Source organism: Orcinus orca, chromosome 3, assembly GCF_937001465.1.
Source record: "Orcinus orca chromosome 3, mOrcOrc1.1, whole genome shotgun sequence".
Classification (NCBI taxonomy): domain Eukaryota; kingdom Metazoa; phylum Chordata; class Mammalia; order Artiodactyla; family Delphinidae; genus Orcinus; species Orcinus orca.
In genome coordinates, this window is record NC_064561.1 from 156156901 (window position 1) to 156173650 (window position 16750).

Genomic DNA, 16750 nt, shown 5'->3' on the forward strand with positions numbered 1-16750 from the left:
ACCTCCCTGCTCTTATCTGTAAAATGTGGCCAATATTACCCGCTCCATAAAAGGGTTGTGAGGAGGAATAAATGAGATAATTCATTTAAAACATTTAGCATGTGATTTGCAGCGAGCAAGCTTTCAGTATCTATTGATAAAATTATTAAGAGTAGTGGTAAAAAAGCAGAACTCTGTGAAATGCCCAATATTATTGTCAATTATGCTCTTTGACATTTAAAATTACTTCCTCTTGAACCTCAGAAAAAGGGAGAGACCAGCTGAGTACTTTAAGAAAAAGACATCAAAATAACCTTTATAAAGTAATGGAATCAATACATTAGGAGCAAGAGATGCCACAAAATGAAATACTGAATACAAACAAATGGGAACTTCAGTCTAAATCGTTTGCCTCATAGCAATACAAATACAGAACCGATTTCCAAGAAAAGGCACAAAGCAAATAGCAGAAGTGCTTTTAAACTTGTAGACATTAATTGCTTAAAAGATGACTAAGGGAGAAGCCATAATTTTAAAATAAATAGAATAAAATGGATATGATTACTAGTCTAAGCAGCCGTTTTTAGTGCCCATAGTCATTATGTTTTTTTATTTTTAAATGATTTTAAAAATACTATCACGGAAGAGAAAGGTCCTGTAGAACTCTCTCTTCTTTAAGACAGCAGTTTATGAAGCCACATGGGATGAAGAATGTTTTTGTCAGCAGGCAGAAGTGTGTGGTGCTTTCATTCTAGTGAAAATGACTTCCTGTCATTTCCTTTATTTTTAATTCAGAGTTGAAGAAAAATTTGAGAGAAAGACAGGGGTCCAAATCTATTTCACATGAACTGTAAATTTGATTTTGGGGAGGAAGCCGTGGGTGAAGTTTTAGGTGAATAACAATGAGGTCAATTTTAGGGGAAAAATTCTCCAGCACCACAAAGTAGATATCGGAATGACTGAATCAGCTAAATATCACTCCTTATCAATTTTACATGCAAAATGGTTGCATTCAAAATGAAGTCCAGTTTTTTCCCCTGAAATTATGTGTGAATAGCAAAGTTTTCCTGGAGAACAGGATCTATATGTGAAACTGTAGTTCTTCCTTGCTGATACAAGAAGGAATGCTTCAGCAATCCTATTCTTTTTCCTGGTCTTATCTTTGTCAGTTCTTATCAATTTCCTTGTTTTTTCCAGTCTATCACAACCATTTCTCTGACACCAAATTCTAATGGGATCCTTACTGCTTCCCTATAATTGAATTATAAAATGCCTCTGGCTGTGATCATCAGCATACCTTTCATTATAGTCAACATTATTATTCATTCTAACAGAAGAGTCCATGTTGTGAAAAACCTTGAAATAACTCCCATCTTGGGAGGGTCTGATTCAGTAGGTTTGTCCTAGTCTCAGGAACCTGGATTTCTTAAAATCCCTCCAGTAGCTTCATTTATATGGTGCTTTCTGGTCGTTTAAATAAATCAATGTACAGGTTAGTATAAGTACCGTCTCTTGGGGGCTTCCCTGGTGGCGCAGTGGTTGGGAGTCCGCCTACCGATGCAGGGGGCGAGGATTCATGCCCCGGTCCGGAAGATCCCACATGCCGTGGAGCAGCTGGGCCCGTGAGCCATGGCCGCTGGGCCTGCGCGTCCGGAGCCTGTGCTCCGCGGCGGGAGGGGCCGCAGCAGTGAGAGGCCCGCATACCACAAAAAAAAAAAAAAAAAAAGGAAGTACCTTCTCTCTAGAAGAGTGCCATGGGCTGTTCTTTAGAGAGATACTATTCTTTTGCTCCTTGTGACTTCCAGTGCCCTGGACATAGTAATATTTATAGCGTGTGTGTGTGTGTGTGTGTGTGTGTGTGCGCACATGTGCATGTGTGTGTTTTAGAATGTATGTAATAATGCCTATTTATTTCCAAACATTTGGAGAAATCTTGATTTAGACTATTAGTGGAAATGAGAAAGCAAAAAGTAATCCCCTTAACAACTCAAAAATGTTAAAATTATCTGAAGATTGATTATAATTCCAATGACAAAGATTATTAAAGATACAATCAGAATAACAAAGCAGTGATCAGTCTAGACTATCATAACTCCATATTCTTAATCTTATTCATTTCCTTCTAATTATGACCTGTTATGAACTGCACGTATCTTTGAAGCTCTTTTAAATACTTTTTTGAGCAAACTTGTCAATAACTAACAATGACAATAATAACAATACTGGCAACAGTCAACACTCATTTAACATTTAAGTTCCAGGCAAGATGGCAAACACTTTACATATAGTTTATCTAAGTTAACAACTACCTAATTGGGGGGATATTATTACTCTTGCTGTTTTATTGATGAGGAAAAAATTGTCACACAAATGAAAAGTAGTTGGACTGAGAAGATCTCAAGAAATCTGATTCCAAAGCTTAACACTCCATTAAATAAATAAAACCATTCACATTTAAAGAAGTGGTAAAGTTTTGCCTCAGGACATCACGCCCTGAGACCAGATTTTCATTGCATCTTTCATTATTTATACTATGTCTGCCTCCCAAAGGAATCTAGGTTGGGTTACAAGAGCAGACACATTTACACTGGAGTGAAACAACCCAAGAACCTTTAAGAACAGCAGGGAGAAAAAAAAAAAAAAAGAACAGAAGGGAATAGGAAGAGGTGGCTCCAGATGGCCTAGTTGAAATGAAACCACTGATTCAAAACAAAATCTTGCCACTGAGGCACAAAAATGAACAGCATGAGTTTGCAGATTTATTTTTTTGTTTGGTTTCCGGAGTGTAGTGGGAAGACTTCTTGAGATATTAATCTCAGAGAGTTTTCTTTTATGCTGTTCTTTCCTGTCTTTTCCTTGTCAGTCTAAGACATGTTCCAGCCCATGGCTTTGAGGGGAACAAGGGTTGTTACAGCATAAATGTAAAGAGAAAACAAAATTGTTTGCAGTTATCGTTTTAATTCCCACGCTGGGCTTCCGAAAATCAAAAGGGAAGTCTTGCAGGAGAATTTTTGCCACAGAAGTGATTAGAAAGAGAATTGTGCCCCATCTCTGGGCGATTCCACCATGGCCTTTGTCTGGGGGATGGGCATCATGAATTTAGAGGAGGTCAGGGGTCTAAGGGAGATGAAGCCTGGCCACTTCCCTCTGCTCCTGAGCAAAGGAGTCACATCCACTGTCTTCAAAACCCTTTGGGCGAGGGCCTTCCATCCCTATGGCTGCCTGCATGTCTTCTACAGCCTATCCAGCAGAAGGACCTCACCTGTACTGCTGGAGACTTGCCCCATGAGAACAACAGCCAGGACAAAAGACAGGTCCTTGATCCTTAAAGGGGATGGGAGTGGTATGGGATTAAAAGCCTCAGCAGAAGAACTAAGGGAAACCAATCCTACACTATCACTTACAAAGGAGGAATTTAGTGTTTCAGTACACACATACACACACACACACACACGCACACTGATATTTTTTTAAAAGACATTGGTTATTGCCATAAAAAATACATCCTTTTATATTGCATTTTTCACTTAAAAAAGCACCTTCACATGGGGTCTGAATAGTGTAATAGAAATTTTAAAGATGCAGAAACCTGTTTCAATAAATAATTTCTCATTCCCTATTTTGAACTGTAGTTCATTGGAGATCTTTGTATAATAAATTAAATTAGTGCTGTTCAGATATATTTCTTTCGGACTATTGAACTTAATAAGAAGTTATTGCTTAAGGCAGAAGTTACACATCAGAATCTCCTGGAGGACCTGTAAAAACACAGATCGCTGGCCCCCGCTTCCAGATTCAGTAGGTCTGGGGTAAGACCCTTGAATTTATGTTTCTAATGAGTTCCTAGCTACTGCTGCAGCTGCTGGTCTGTGATCATACTTTGACAAGCAGTAACCTGGGAGATTTAGAAACATGAATATTTAGCATATCCTTTAAGATTTGTCTCAACTACCAATGGCCTCACTTTACAAGGCTGGGATTAAGCAAACATATTAAGTACTTCCTTTGGGTCAGGGAATGATAGCCCATAGCTAGTCAAAATTCAGATTGGGCCAAGATTCTTCTGCCGCAGAATCATATGCAAGAGAAGTCTAGGGCAATTAGGGAAATGTGACCAACCATGTTGTCCCAGGCCAAGCTGAATATTTTGTATAAAGGCAGCTAAAACTCACACTCATATTTGTCGGGGACTCATAATGTATGCCAGACATTTATTTACCGTTCTTCAATAAGCTGAAGACATATATCCTATAAGGATGAAATTAGGCTTAAAAATAAAGTGTTTTTAAGGGAAGAGCATAAAACACTAAAATTAATGTTTTTTCTTTTTAAATCTGATTTTTTTTTCTGTCATTTGCAACAACATGGATGGACTTGGAAGGTATTATGCTAAGTGAGATAAGTCAGACAGAGGAAGACAAATACTGTATAGTATCACTTATATGTGGAATCTAAAAAAAATACAGCAAATGCGAATATAACAAAAAAGAAGCAGCCTCACAGATACAGAGAACAAACTGTTTACTAGTGGGGAGAGGGAAGGGGAGAGGGGCAATAAAGGGGTAGGGAATTAAGAGGTACAAACTATTAGGTATAAAATAAGCTACAAGGATATATTGTACAACACAGAGAATGTAGCCAATATTTTATAATAACTATAAATGAAGTATAATCTTAAAAAATTATGAATCACTACATTGTACACCTGTAAGATATAATATTATACATAAATCTACTTCAATAAAAAGAGAAAAATCTAAATTATCTTAATATGGATGCACAGCTCACTGGAAATTGAAAAAAGTATTAATGAAGGAAATGTAGCAATTGCTCTACAAGTAATATATTCCAAAGAAACGAGTATGCATTTGTGCAAATATATAGCTACCAGAATGTTAATTAAGGAGCTATATATTATGTTAAAAAATAAAAATACCTATAAATCCATTAAGATGTATGGCATTATGAAGAACAATGATAGGGCTTCCCTGGTGGCGCAGTGGTTGAGAGTCCTCCTGCCGATGCAGGAGACACGGGTTCGTGCCCTGGTCAGGGAAAATCCCACATGCCACGGAGCGGCTGGGCCCGTGAGCCATGGCCGCTGAGCCTGCGCATCCGGAGCCTGTGCTCCGCAACGGGAGAGGCCACAACAGTGAGAGGCCCGCGTACCGCAAAAAAAAAAAAAAAAGAAAAATGATAAAGTTATTAAGAAAACAGGCTAGAAGAATATTCAACAACATAGAAAAACGTACACGATATATTTTAGTGAGAAAAGCTAGTCATAAAACTGTATGCATAGGGACTTCCCTGGCGGTCCCGTGGGCGCGGGTTCCGTCCCAGGTTGGGGAACTAAGATCCTGCATTCTGTGCGGCGCGGCCAAAAACAAACAAACAAACAAAACCCCCAAAAAGAAACAAACAAACAAAAAGAAACAAAAAAATTGTATGCATAAAAGAACCAGTGTTGTGAACATAATGCATATGTGTGCATATGCTTTTCTTCTAAGTCTTCAGAAAATCGTTTGTTCGTTTTCTCCTCCATCAGACCAAGAATATGGATTTCTCTTGCTTTTTTCTCTTTCAAGTTTTGTAGGGATCAAATTCGTTCTCAGGTTTGTATCTGTTGGCAAAGATATAGACAAGTCCCAGCACGACTACCAATTTTTGACTGATAATCAATTTTTCAGTTTTGTCCTATTCTCCTTCTTTGCTCACAAATGATTATTTGATAGAACAATTGAAATAGATGAAACACTCTGTAAAATTACTGGCTGTACTTCCCATCTTAACTCTAATGTATGAACTTTTACACCCGGAGACTACACTAAATTAGGAGTCGCTGCATTCAAATGGATCTAGAATAAAGAGGTGGAGGCAAGACACACTCCTCTCTCTGTCTCTTAAAAAGCAAAGTCTTTGTGGAAGAGAAACCAATCCCACCCCAGTCATCTGGTTAAAACTGTCCCTGGTGACCTAAGTCAAAGAGCACACAGTAGTAGTGGTTAAAAGATTCTCACTTGTTTTTTCCCAGGTAGTCTACATTTCAAGAAGAGAAACTGGACCGGCCATGAGGTAAAGTCTACATAGCTTTTAATCAACCCTGATCCATCTGCCTTATTATTACAGGCAAGTTCTGACAATTTCTGTTTTTAAGGTGTACTTTTGACAATGTTCAGTGGACATTTATCAAGTCTCTGCAGTATGCCGGGGGCTGTGCTGTTTGCTGGGATAACAGTGGTGATTAAAACAAAAATGGGGGCTTCTCTGGTGGTGCAGTGGTTGAGAGTCCGCCTGCCGATGCAGGGGACACGGGTTCGTGCCCCTGTCCGGGAGGATCCCACATGCCGCGGAGGGGCTGGGCCCGTGAGCCATGGCCTCTGAGCCTGCGCGTCCGGAGCCTGTGCTCCACAAGGGGAGAGGCCACAGCAGTGAGAGGCCCATGTACCGGAAAAAAAAAAAAAAGAGAAATGGTTCTTGCCTTCATACAGTTTAGACTCTCATTTGTTCATCAGTTTTAATTTTTGTTATGATGCTTTTTTTTTTCTTTTCTGTGTTCCCTTTGGTCCTTTAGTGGGAAATTGAGATGCCAGAGGTGGAAGGGGGAAGGGGGTGGGAAGTGCTCTTACTTAAAGACTAATTTGGACATGAAATCACCTTTTATGCATTGTCTTTAACCCTTGGTTTGCATTCCACATGTGGATGTCAATGCAACAATTTACAGAGAGAATGAATTATACACAAGGCAGTGGGATGTTCACCAAAAGCCCCTGTATTAGTTTCCTATTGGTGCTGTTACAAATTACCACAAAGTGACTTAAGAAAACACAAATATATTATCTTGCAGTTCTGAAGGTCAGAGTCCAAAATCAGTTTCACTGGGATAAAATCGAGGTGTTGGCAGAAATGCCTTCCTTCTAGCGAGGGATCAATTCCTGTGCCTTTTCAAGCTTCTAGAAGCCACCTACTTTCCTTGACTTGTGACTCATTCCTTCATCCTTCATCTTCATTTAAAGTTCATCACTCCAACCTCTCCTTCCTTTGTCACATCTCCTTTTCTGACTCTGATCCTCTTGCCTCCATTTTACAATGACCCTTGTAATTACATTGCGTCCAACTGGATAGTCAAGGATAACCTCCCCGTGTTGAGAACCTTAACTTAATCACAGCTACAGGCTCCCCTTTTCCACAGCAAAGTAACATATTCACGGTTTCTATGGATTAGAATGTGGACATCTTTGGGGGCCATTTTTTCTATCCACCTCAACCCTGTTGCCCTACTTTTCTAGGTGAAATCATGCTTAGAATATTATCAAATACACTCATTCCCCAAATCTCAATGTTGTTAGTACAACTGTATTAGCTATCTATTGCTACATTAACAAATTACCCCCAAATTCAGCAGCTTACAACAACAAATATTTATCATCTCACAGTTTCTATGGATCAGCAATCTGGGCACAGGTTAGCTGTGCCTAGTGTCTCTGACTCAAAGTTTTTCATAATGTTGCAGTCAAACCATCAGCTAAGACTATAATCTCATCTGAAGGTGGGATCTACTTCCAATTTCACCTATACCTTATTGGTAGGCATCGATCCCTCACTTGTGGCCCCCACACCGGGATGCCTCACAACATGGCAGCCGTGTTCTCCCAGGTGATCAATCTAAGGGAGAGCAAGAGAAACATGCCCAAGATGGAAGCCACAGCCTTTTTCTAACCTAATCTTAAAAGTAACATCACACAGCTTTGCCATATTCTGTTTACTAGAAATGAGTTGATATGTTATATTCAAGGGGAATGGATAATGCATGAATATCAAGAGGTAGGAATCAGTGGGGACCATATTAGAGGCTACCTACCATAGCTGCCCTAATACCTTGAACTTCAGGGACTTTCAATGCCAAAATTACACAAATATTTCTCTTCCTCTATTTCCACACTAACATTTCCTAATTCAGATATTGAACAGTAATTCTAGAATACTTAAAAATATTTTTAAATTAAGGATTTTTTTAACAGTCTGTACAATTATTTAGCTCATCTGAGAAGAAAAGGAAAATGTAATCATTATGGATTTTCAGTTCTATTTTAACTTCCAGGTTTTTTAAAATTTGACAATAAAGGCTGGATAGGAAACATACAAGAATTAAAATTATTGTCCCAAATTGAAATTCTCTGGTGAATATGTCAGATAATAGGTAAATAAAAGTCAAATTGGGGGAAAGTATCTTTCTCACTTTAAACAAACAAAAAGTCCTATGCTAAAAAAGACCTTTGCATTTCCATCCTACAGTTGAATGAACTACTTGATTATTTTAAATAATGGATGATATATAATGCAATTTCTCCATTTCTTATTATTTTCCTTTCTCTTTCTTTGAATAATGCAATAGAGATAGCATCCAACTTAGATGGTTTGACTTATGATTTTTTGACTTTACCATAGTGCAAAAACAATATGCATTCAGTAGAAAGTGTAGTTTGAATTTTGAATTTTATCTTTTCCAGGGCTAGTGATATGCAGTATGACATTCTCTCATGATACTGGACAGAGGCAGTGACCCACAGCTCCCAGTCAGCCACGTGATCACAAGGGCCAACAACCAATATAGTTAAAACCATTCTGTATCCATGCTACCACTCTGTTTGTACTTTCAGTACAGTACTCAATACATTACATTAGATATTTGACACTTTATTATAAAATAGGTTTTGTGTAAGATGATTTTGCCCAACTGTAGTCTAATCTAAGTGTTCTGAACACATTTAAGGTAGGCTAGGCTGTTATGATGTTTGATAGGTTAGGTATGTATTAAGTGCATCTCGACTTAACAATCAACTTATGTAACGCCATCATAAGTCAAGGAAGATCTGTACAGCATAGGGATACATTTTTTTTATCATTACAGTAATAATCTAACTTTCAGCACACAATTTTTTCCAATGGATTAATCAATGTTCTGACCTGAAGAATTCTTGTGCCCATCCACCAAAGAAAATCTGTCAGTAATAATTCATGTTTACTCAACATTACCATGTTGGTTCCTCATCTTAGAAAATATAATTCTGACGTTTAAAGTCAGCACATTAGATCTGTTTATATATAATTATTTTTATTATTAAAGAAATAGTAAAACAGTACACTAGGAAAGAAACAAGTGTTGGGAGTTTGAACACATAAAATGACAAACATGTTCACCCAGTTGAAGCGAAAGGGTGAAATCTGGAGAGATTAGAGTGAATATTGACAAAATAGTAACTGCAACTGTTCTTAAATCTAAATGTGAGTAAAATGAATCTTATATTGGAGCTGTTGATTAGAGGTTTGAGGAGAGGAATGACATGCTTTAAATTTAAGGAGAAAACTACTACTTTTAAATAGAGGTACTTAAAATTGGTAAGCAATAGGATGCATGGGGGAAAAGGTCATGTGTCTATATTCTGTGTTTAAGCACTTTTGCAGGTTTGTTTTTCATTGAAGTGTTTAGCCTGTTCCTATATTCTGCTTGTAATCTCTTTCAGTTATTCAAGCCACACTTAAACTCCTCCAGGGTGACTGCACAGAGCAGTTAGTACCTGAGGAGAAAGTGATGCTGTAATAATACCAATATATTGCTTCCATAAAGTCAAGCATTTTACCCTGTAACTTCAACTATAAGTTCTAGTTGTGCTATTGGGTCCTAAATACATATTTCTAGAGAATGGATTCTTGTGGCCTAATTTGAGTCAGCTATTCTCTCTTCAACTAATCAACTGTGGCTACGTGTGTGGGGTGGAGGGGTGGGGAGGGATGGGGAGATGGGGGGTAGGGGGAGAGTGGGTGGGTCCCACTATACTAAAATGAGTACCATCAACTGTGTAAATGAAATTAGGAGGGGGAGGTAGAGGGGGTAATTTCCAGAAAACGGGGTCTGAGAACCCAGAAAAAGAGGAGTTTGAAAAGAAACCAAAATTTCCACTATAGCATGACATCTTTTAAAATATCCGAAGATAATTATCAGACTTCCTATGAGTCTTACCTTGAGATTTTTTTAAAAATCTCCATAAAATTTTGAACCCCTTAGCTTTTTTAACCTCTTCTAAATTTGTGAATATTAGATATAAATTGCACAGTAAAATCAACAACTAGCGTAGTGCATAATTCTATACACATGTCTAATCACTACTCAAGGCAAGAAGCAAAATATTGTCCACAGCTGAAAAGCTTCCAATACAGTTTTGTTTTTTTTTTTTTACTTCCTTTAACCTCCAGAGAAAAACACTCTCCTGACCTTTAGGGTCATTCATTCTTTGCCTTTATCTATTTAATTTACGGTAGTTTATTCATCTAACTATATATCCCTAAACATCATCGGGTTTTTTTTTTTTATTTTGAGTTTGCATAATGGACTAAACATCATCGTTTTTTTTTTTATTTTGAGCTTTGCATAATGGACTCATACAATATATAGACCCATTTGTATCTTGATTCCTTTGCTCAACATGCTATTTATAAAACTCATGCATAGTGTTCTGTGTAGCTATTTTCGTTTGTTTTTCATTGTGTTCCACTGAATGAATATGCCAGATTGCTTAGAGCCATTCTAAAATTGAGCCTTGTTTTGGGACTTTCCCAATGTGGTATTATTGTACACAGTGCTGCTCTGAACCTTCCAGATCATGTATCCTGATGCACAGAAGTATTTCTCCAGGGTATATACTTAGGAGCAGAAATTTGCTGTGTCGTAGGATATGCATATCTTTAGCTTCACTAAGTAAGATGAAACCTTCTTCTAAAGTGGTTGCACCAGTTTACAGCCCCACCCTGGCGGGATATAAGAGTTCTTCTTGCTCCACATACTTACCGTGACTTAGTTATCACATTTTCAGCGGACCTAAATATTGTGCTGACGGAAGCATTAGACTGAAGCATTAAGAACTATGAATTACATAAAGGCTAATGCATTCACTTTGAGATTACTCTCTTTATTTTATTTACCATATGAGTTGACTATAAACAACTGTTATTGCATACTGACATACAAGAATTATCAAGGGGGAAAATTCTGTTAAGAATATTTGAGCTATGGAAAAATCTGTTAGGGTTTTTGGTCCTAACATTTTAAAGATGCAAAAGAGACATCCAGGCTTACTTTTCCGTAGTCTCTTCTGTATTTCTAATAACTTTAATACTTTCATGCAAGAAGAGAATGCCACATGTTTTTCAATGGCAAACAGAGCAGAAATGAAAGCTAAAAGCTTGGAAGAATAGTTTCTACAGACCATTGTGACATTTTCCATAATTTAACAATAATTAACCATGAAATAGGTGATGATTTGAATATTGTACACTTACATAAAGTAACCATTGAAAACGTTTCAAATTTAATAGGATGATTTGAATTTTATTTTCTGTTCAAAGAAGATGCATTTAGGGAATTCATTAGATTTTAATTCATTTCTTTCATCAAAAGATATTATAAATGTATAACCTTAAAGAATAAATTGTTGGAACTGAGTACTGAGGAAAAATTGTCAATAGATTTTGAAAATATAGTTTCATTTTAGGAAAAAGTTATAAATTAGTACTAAGAAGTCGATGAAATTCCATTCCCAACAACATGCTTCTGAGAGACAATTTCTCTACTATGAATGTTATGACGTTTAGACATATTTGTCCCTCTGTGAGTAGTAGTATCGTCAATCCAGCCCAGAGAAGATACAAGGAAGAATCAAGTCCACTGGTCATATTTAAAACTTGAAGTATTGATATATACAGTGTTTATTCAAAGTTTGTGTATTGACTGTGGTGAAGGACTGGATTTTTGTTCTATTTTAATGAGGCACTGATCCAATAATTCCCCAAAAGAGGAAAATATTAAGAAAGTTCTTGAAGAGTCTTTCTCTCAAAAAAGTGCTAGGCCCAAGTGGTTTTCAGATGAGTTCTTTTAAACCCTTAAAACACATATAACTGGTGTAATATTTAAACAGTTCCAGAGAATAGAGAGAAAGAAATCATCCCAGTTCTTCCTATGAGGTCATCATAACCCTGATATGAAAACTAACAAGACAAGAAAGAAAATTGTATCTAAAAAATTATGCAAAAATCTCACATAATATGGATTATAAGTACATATTAAAACAACTCCATTATGTAAGGATAATTCAATAATAAGAAAACTATTAATATAAATAATATAATTAATGTATCATATTAATAGGTCAAAGGAAAAAATTAGCATTATAGTAGATGCCACAAAGACATTTGACAATGTCAAACGTTCAAACAACCATTACCGATTTTTAAAAATTGTACAGGGACTTCCCTGGTGGTCCAGTGGTAAAGAATCCACCTTCCAATGTAGGGGACGTGGGTTCAATCCCTGGCAGGGAGCCAAGATCCTACATGCCGCGGGACAGCTAAGCCCGCACGCCACAACTACTGAGCTCGCACACCTCAACGAGAGAGCCTGCGTGCTGCAAACTACAGAGCCCATGTGCCCTGGAGCCTGTGCGCCACAACTAGAGAAGAGAAAACCCTCACACCACAACTAAAGAGGAGCCCAAGACACAACAAAAGATCCTGCATGCCTCAGTGAAGACCCTGTGTGCCGCAACTAAGACCCAATTCAGCCCAAAAAAATAAAGGGAAAAAGAATCGTAAAATAGGGATAAATGGATACTTTAAAATATACATGTATTAACAGAGAAGTCAGACACACAACACATACGCACCATACACACACACCCCTCAGGTCAGGAGCCAGCACCATGCTGAATGATGAAATGCTAGAACCATTCTCATAAGTCTGAACAAATAAACCAAGACCTTCTGTCACCGTTATTGTTTAATGTTTCCATAAATATCTCTTGGATATATTTGAAGCTCTAATATAGTTGCTACTGTGGTAACTTGAATAATGGGCCCCCAAAGTTTTCTTTGCTCTAATCTCTAGAAGCTGTAAAGATGTTATATTACATGGCAAAAGGGAATTTGCAGATGTGATTAAGATTGCAGACCTTAAATCAGGATGTTAGCCTGGATTATACAGGTGGGTCCAATCTAATCACGATAGCTTAAAATATAAAACAAGAAGTCAAAGATTTCAAGTGTGAGAAGAATTTGACTCACTACTGTCACTGGCTGTAAGACAGAGGGGCCCACATGTAAAAACCTGAGAGAGGCCTCTAGATGCTAAGGGTGGTCCCCAAATGACAGCCAGCAAGGAAACAGGGAGCTCCAACTGCAAGGAACTGGATTCTGCCAAAAACCCGAATAAGCTGGGAAGCAGAGTCTCTCGATAAAAACCCAGAGAACGAAACCATGATTTCATCTTTGTGAAACCTGGAGCAGAAAACCCAACCTAGATTTCTGACCCAACAGAACTGCAAGATAATAAATTTGTGTTGGTTTAAACTGATGAATTTGTATAATGTGTTATGCCAGTGTCATGGACTGAATTGTGTCTCTCCAAATGTTGTATGTTGAAGCCCTAACTCTCAAGGTGACTGTATTTGAAGATAGAATCTTTAAGGAGGTAACTGAGGTCATAAGGATGAGACCCTAATCTTATAGGACTCATGTCCTAATAAGAGGAAGAAACAACAGAGATCTCTCTCTCTCATTCCATGCATACACAGAGAAAAGGCCATGTGTGGACAAGCAAGAAGGCAGTCATCAGCAAAGCAAGGAGAAAGGCCTCGGCAGAAATCAACTTCACTGGCACCTTCATCTTGGATTTCCAGCCTCAAGAACCTTGAGAAAATGTGGTATTCTGTTATCGCAGCCCTAGCTAACTAAAACAGACAATGACAGAAAACTAACACAGTTTGAGAGCCATCAGTAGGGACTGACCCTGGCAATGTGAAATATCTGGGCTTTGTGTTTGTTTGTTCATTTATACTTAGTTGACGGTATATATTTGCCATTTCAAATGCTATTCATGTGATCAAGTTTATCAGTCTTTTCTTTCATGCCTTCTTCATTTTGTGTCTTGCTTAGAAAGGACTTCAAATCTCTCTACCCACCCTCACTCTCTTTCTGACTCTCTCTAGAATCACTTTTGAACATTAGGATGCATAATGACCATTCTTCTCCTTTCCAACCTTGCTTTGCTTTTTAAAGCTCTCTTCCTTTAATTTTCCGTTCCCTGTTTACAGTTTCCCTGAATACCAAGAACAGCCCATGATATGTGAAAGGTACAAAATAAATTGGTCTCAACTAAATGCAGTTATTTTTGAGAGATGCTGTTATCTAATTGTCCTGTCTCAATTTTTGTTGATTTCTTTGTAGGTTGTTTCTTCTCTCTACTGACTGTTGCAGGCAAGAAGGGAAATTCTACCATATACAGCTTTCCACCATAACATATGATAATTATATTGATAGAATATTAACGTTTACCTGTTGAGTGGACAGATCAACCACTCATGTACCAAGTGTCACGTAGCTGATTAAAACAGAAAGGCACTGCTTGAACACTCAATCCTGTTCAAAGCAATACCTATGACATTTCTTCACTTATCCTTACCTTTGGGTATTATTTCAAATTTTCACTCTCCTTTTTTAAAAGTTAGCTCTGATTCGTGGTTCTTTTGACAACTTTCCATGCAGTCACATAGGTACTATCTTACCTCAGACCCCAGGCAGTGTGTTGGAGCCATCTTGCAGCCATTCAATGCTAATTGTCTGCATCTTTTCCCAACACTGTGTTCAGTGAGGTCAAGTTGGTCACTTGAAATTAGTCTTTTTTTTTTTTTGCGGTACGTGGGCCTGTCACTGCTGTGGCCTCTCCCGTTGCGGAGCACAGGCTCCAGTCGCGCAGGCTCAGTGGCCATGGCTCACGTGCCCAGTCGCTCCGCGGAACATGGGATCCTCCCAGACCGGGGTATGAACCCGTGTCCCCCGCATCGGCAGGCAGACTCTCAACCACTGCGCCACCAGGGAAGCCCTTGAGAATAGTCTTGAGGGAGTATTGAACTCATGAAATTGGCAAATGTGACAAACCAAGAGTCTTTTTTTTTTCCCCCAGAAAATGCTGTCTCTAGGATTCAGACTACAGCACTAGCTATTCTCCATGCCTGGCAAGTCTTACCTGCCCCTGTGTGAGAAATGGAGGTACAAGAAGTCAAGACGATCTGCTTGCCCCCTCACTGAATAATATCTGCACAGATCACTCAGAAGATCTGGATGGCCCCTGGAAGGCCTTTTTCAACATGTGGATTATTGCAGTCTTATGTTAGCAATTATTTTTGGTAAAATAAAGCTCCAAAAGGGTGACTTTTATTTTGGTAAAACAAAGAGTTGAAACTTCTGAGCTTAAAATGTTATACAAGATCATTTTAATAAACTAAATGTCTATTAATAGGGTAATGTTAAATAACTTATATGAAGCCCATACTAAGGAATATTATATGATAGTGTAACAAGAATATATGTTCTTGGCATAACAACATTCTTAAGAGGAAAAAGTAAACGGCAGAAAATGTATATCTTATGTTGCATTTATATACAAAAGCTGTATGTAGATTGATATGTAGGGGGCCTCTGAGGTGCTGATAATGTTCTATTTCTTGACTTGGGTAGTGGTTATATTGCATTTTTGTGACAATTCATTAAGCTGTAAAATTATGACATGCATACTTCTGTATATTTAAAAAAGTTTACTTTAAAATGATATCTAAAGACATGTATGTATAGATATGTGCGTGTATATAATTTCTTTGAAAAATCTCTAGAAATAATCAATTAGTAACCATGGTTGCCTCTGGTGAGAGCTGTAGCATTTGGAAAATAGTGAAGGGGACTCAAATATTCAATTGTTTGAATGTTTTACAGTGAGTATATGTAATTTGTAGGGACAGAAAATTCCCTCAAAGAACTATTAAAACATTAGCTACACACCTACTCATTTTGCCTTTAAAATCAATTTTCTCTTTGCACATTCAGCTGTTTCTTGTGTTCTCCTTGAAGTTCCAGATGGAGGGAGAGCTACATCCTCACCGGCATTTTGCAAACACATGAACAAAGGAGACACATCTGAAACATAAAATCTGTGTGACAGCCTCCTTCAAAGGAGTCCCACTTGTCTTTGAAAACAAAGTAAATTACCTGAATGAATACAAATTCCATCTTGTGAAGTCTTTGTTGAGAGGTAAGTGAATCATTGGTCAGAAGCCTATAAATCTATGCACCAGTCCTTACTTTCCCCCTGGGTGCACTGGGATAAATATTTTAGTTTTTTTTGTTTGTTTGTTTTTTGCGGTACGCGGGCCTCTCACCATTGTGGCCTCTCCCATTGCAGAGCACAGGCTCCGGACGCGCGCAGGCTCAGCAGCCATGGCTCACAGGCCCAGCCGCTCCACGGCATGTGGGATCCTGCCAGACCGGGGCACGAACCCGTGTCCCTTGCATTGGCAGGTGGACTCTCAACCACTGCGCCACCAGGGAAGCCCAATCTTTTAGTTTTAAAACATTCTTAAAAAAGCATTCTTGAATGTCAGTATGAGAGAGTATTTAAGTAATATGTCCAAGGCTGGTCCTGATGAAGCCTTCTATGGGACTAAGAGAGACTTCTTCGTGGGCAAATTATACATGTTTCTTGAGACTCCCAACCTAGGTTTCACCCCACTGAAGAATAGGGTTTTTTTTTTTATTTTAACCTAACCAGAGCTGCTGCATACAGCTGATCAGGTGTGTGCTGAGGCCAAGGTAATGAGGAGCTTTTGATCAGCTTTTGCTCCCCGCCCCAGCTGCTACATGGGCAGCCTCCACCCAGAGAAGCCATCATTGTCTA

At 38.2% G+C, this 16750-nt stretch overlaps 1 long non-coding RNA gene across 4 annotated transcripts in view; it reads left to right on the top strand.

Moving 5' to 3' along the window:
- Positions 1–16206, top strand: part of LOC117199986 (uncharacterized) — a 57213-nt gene extending 41007 nt beyond the window's left edge. For 2 of the 4 annotated variants that reach the window (XR_004481357.2, XR_007476453.1), the window contains exons 3-4: positions 6011–6051; positions 14987–16205. This is a non-coding gene — a long non-coding RNA (uncharacterized LOC117199986). Of the gene's footprint in view, positions 1–6010; positions 6052–14986 lie in introns of all 4 variants that reach the window. The other 2 variants (XR_004481354.2, XR_004481356.2) reach the window with 2 other exon arrangements.
- Positions 16207–16750: the final 544 nt, after the last annotated feature.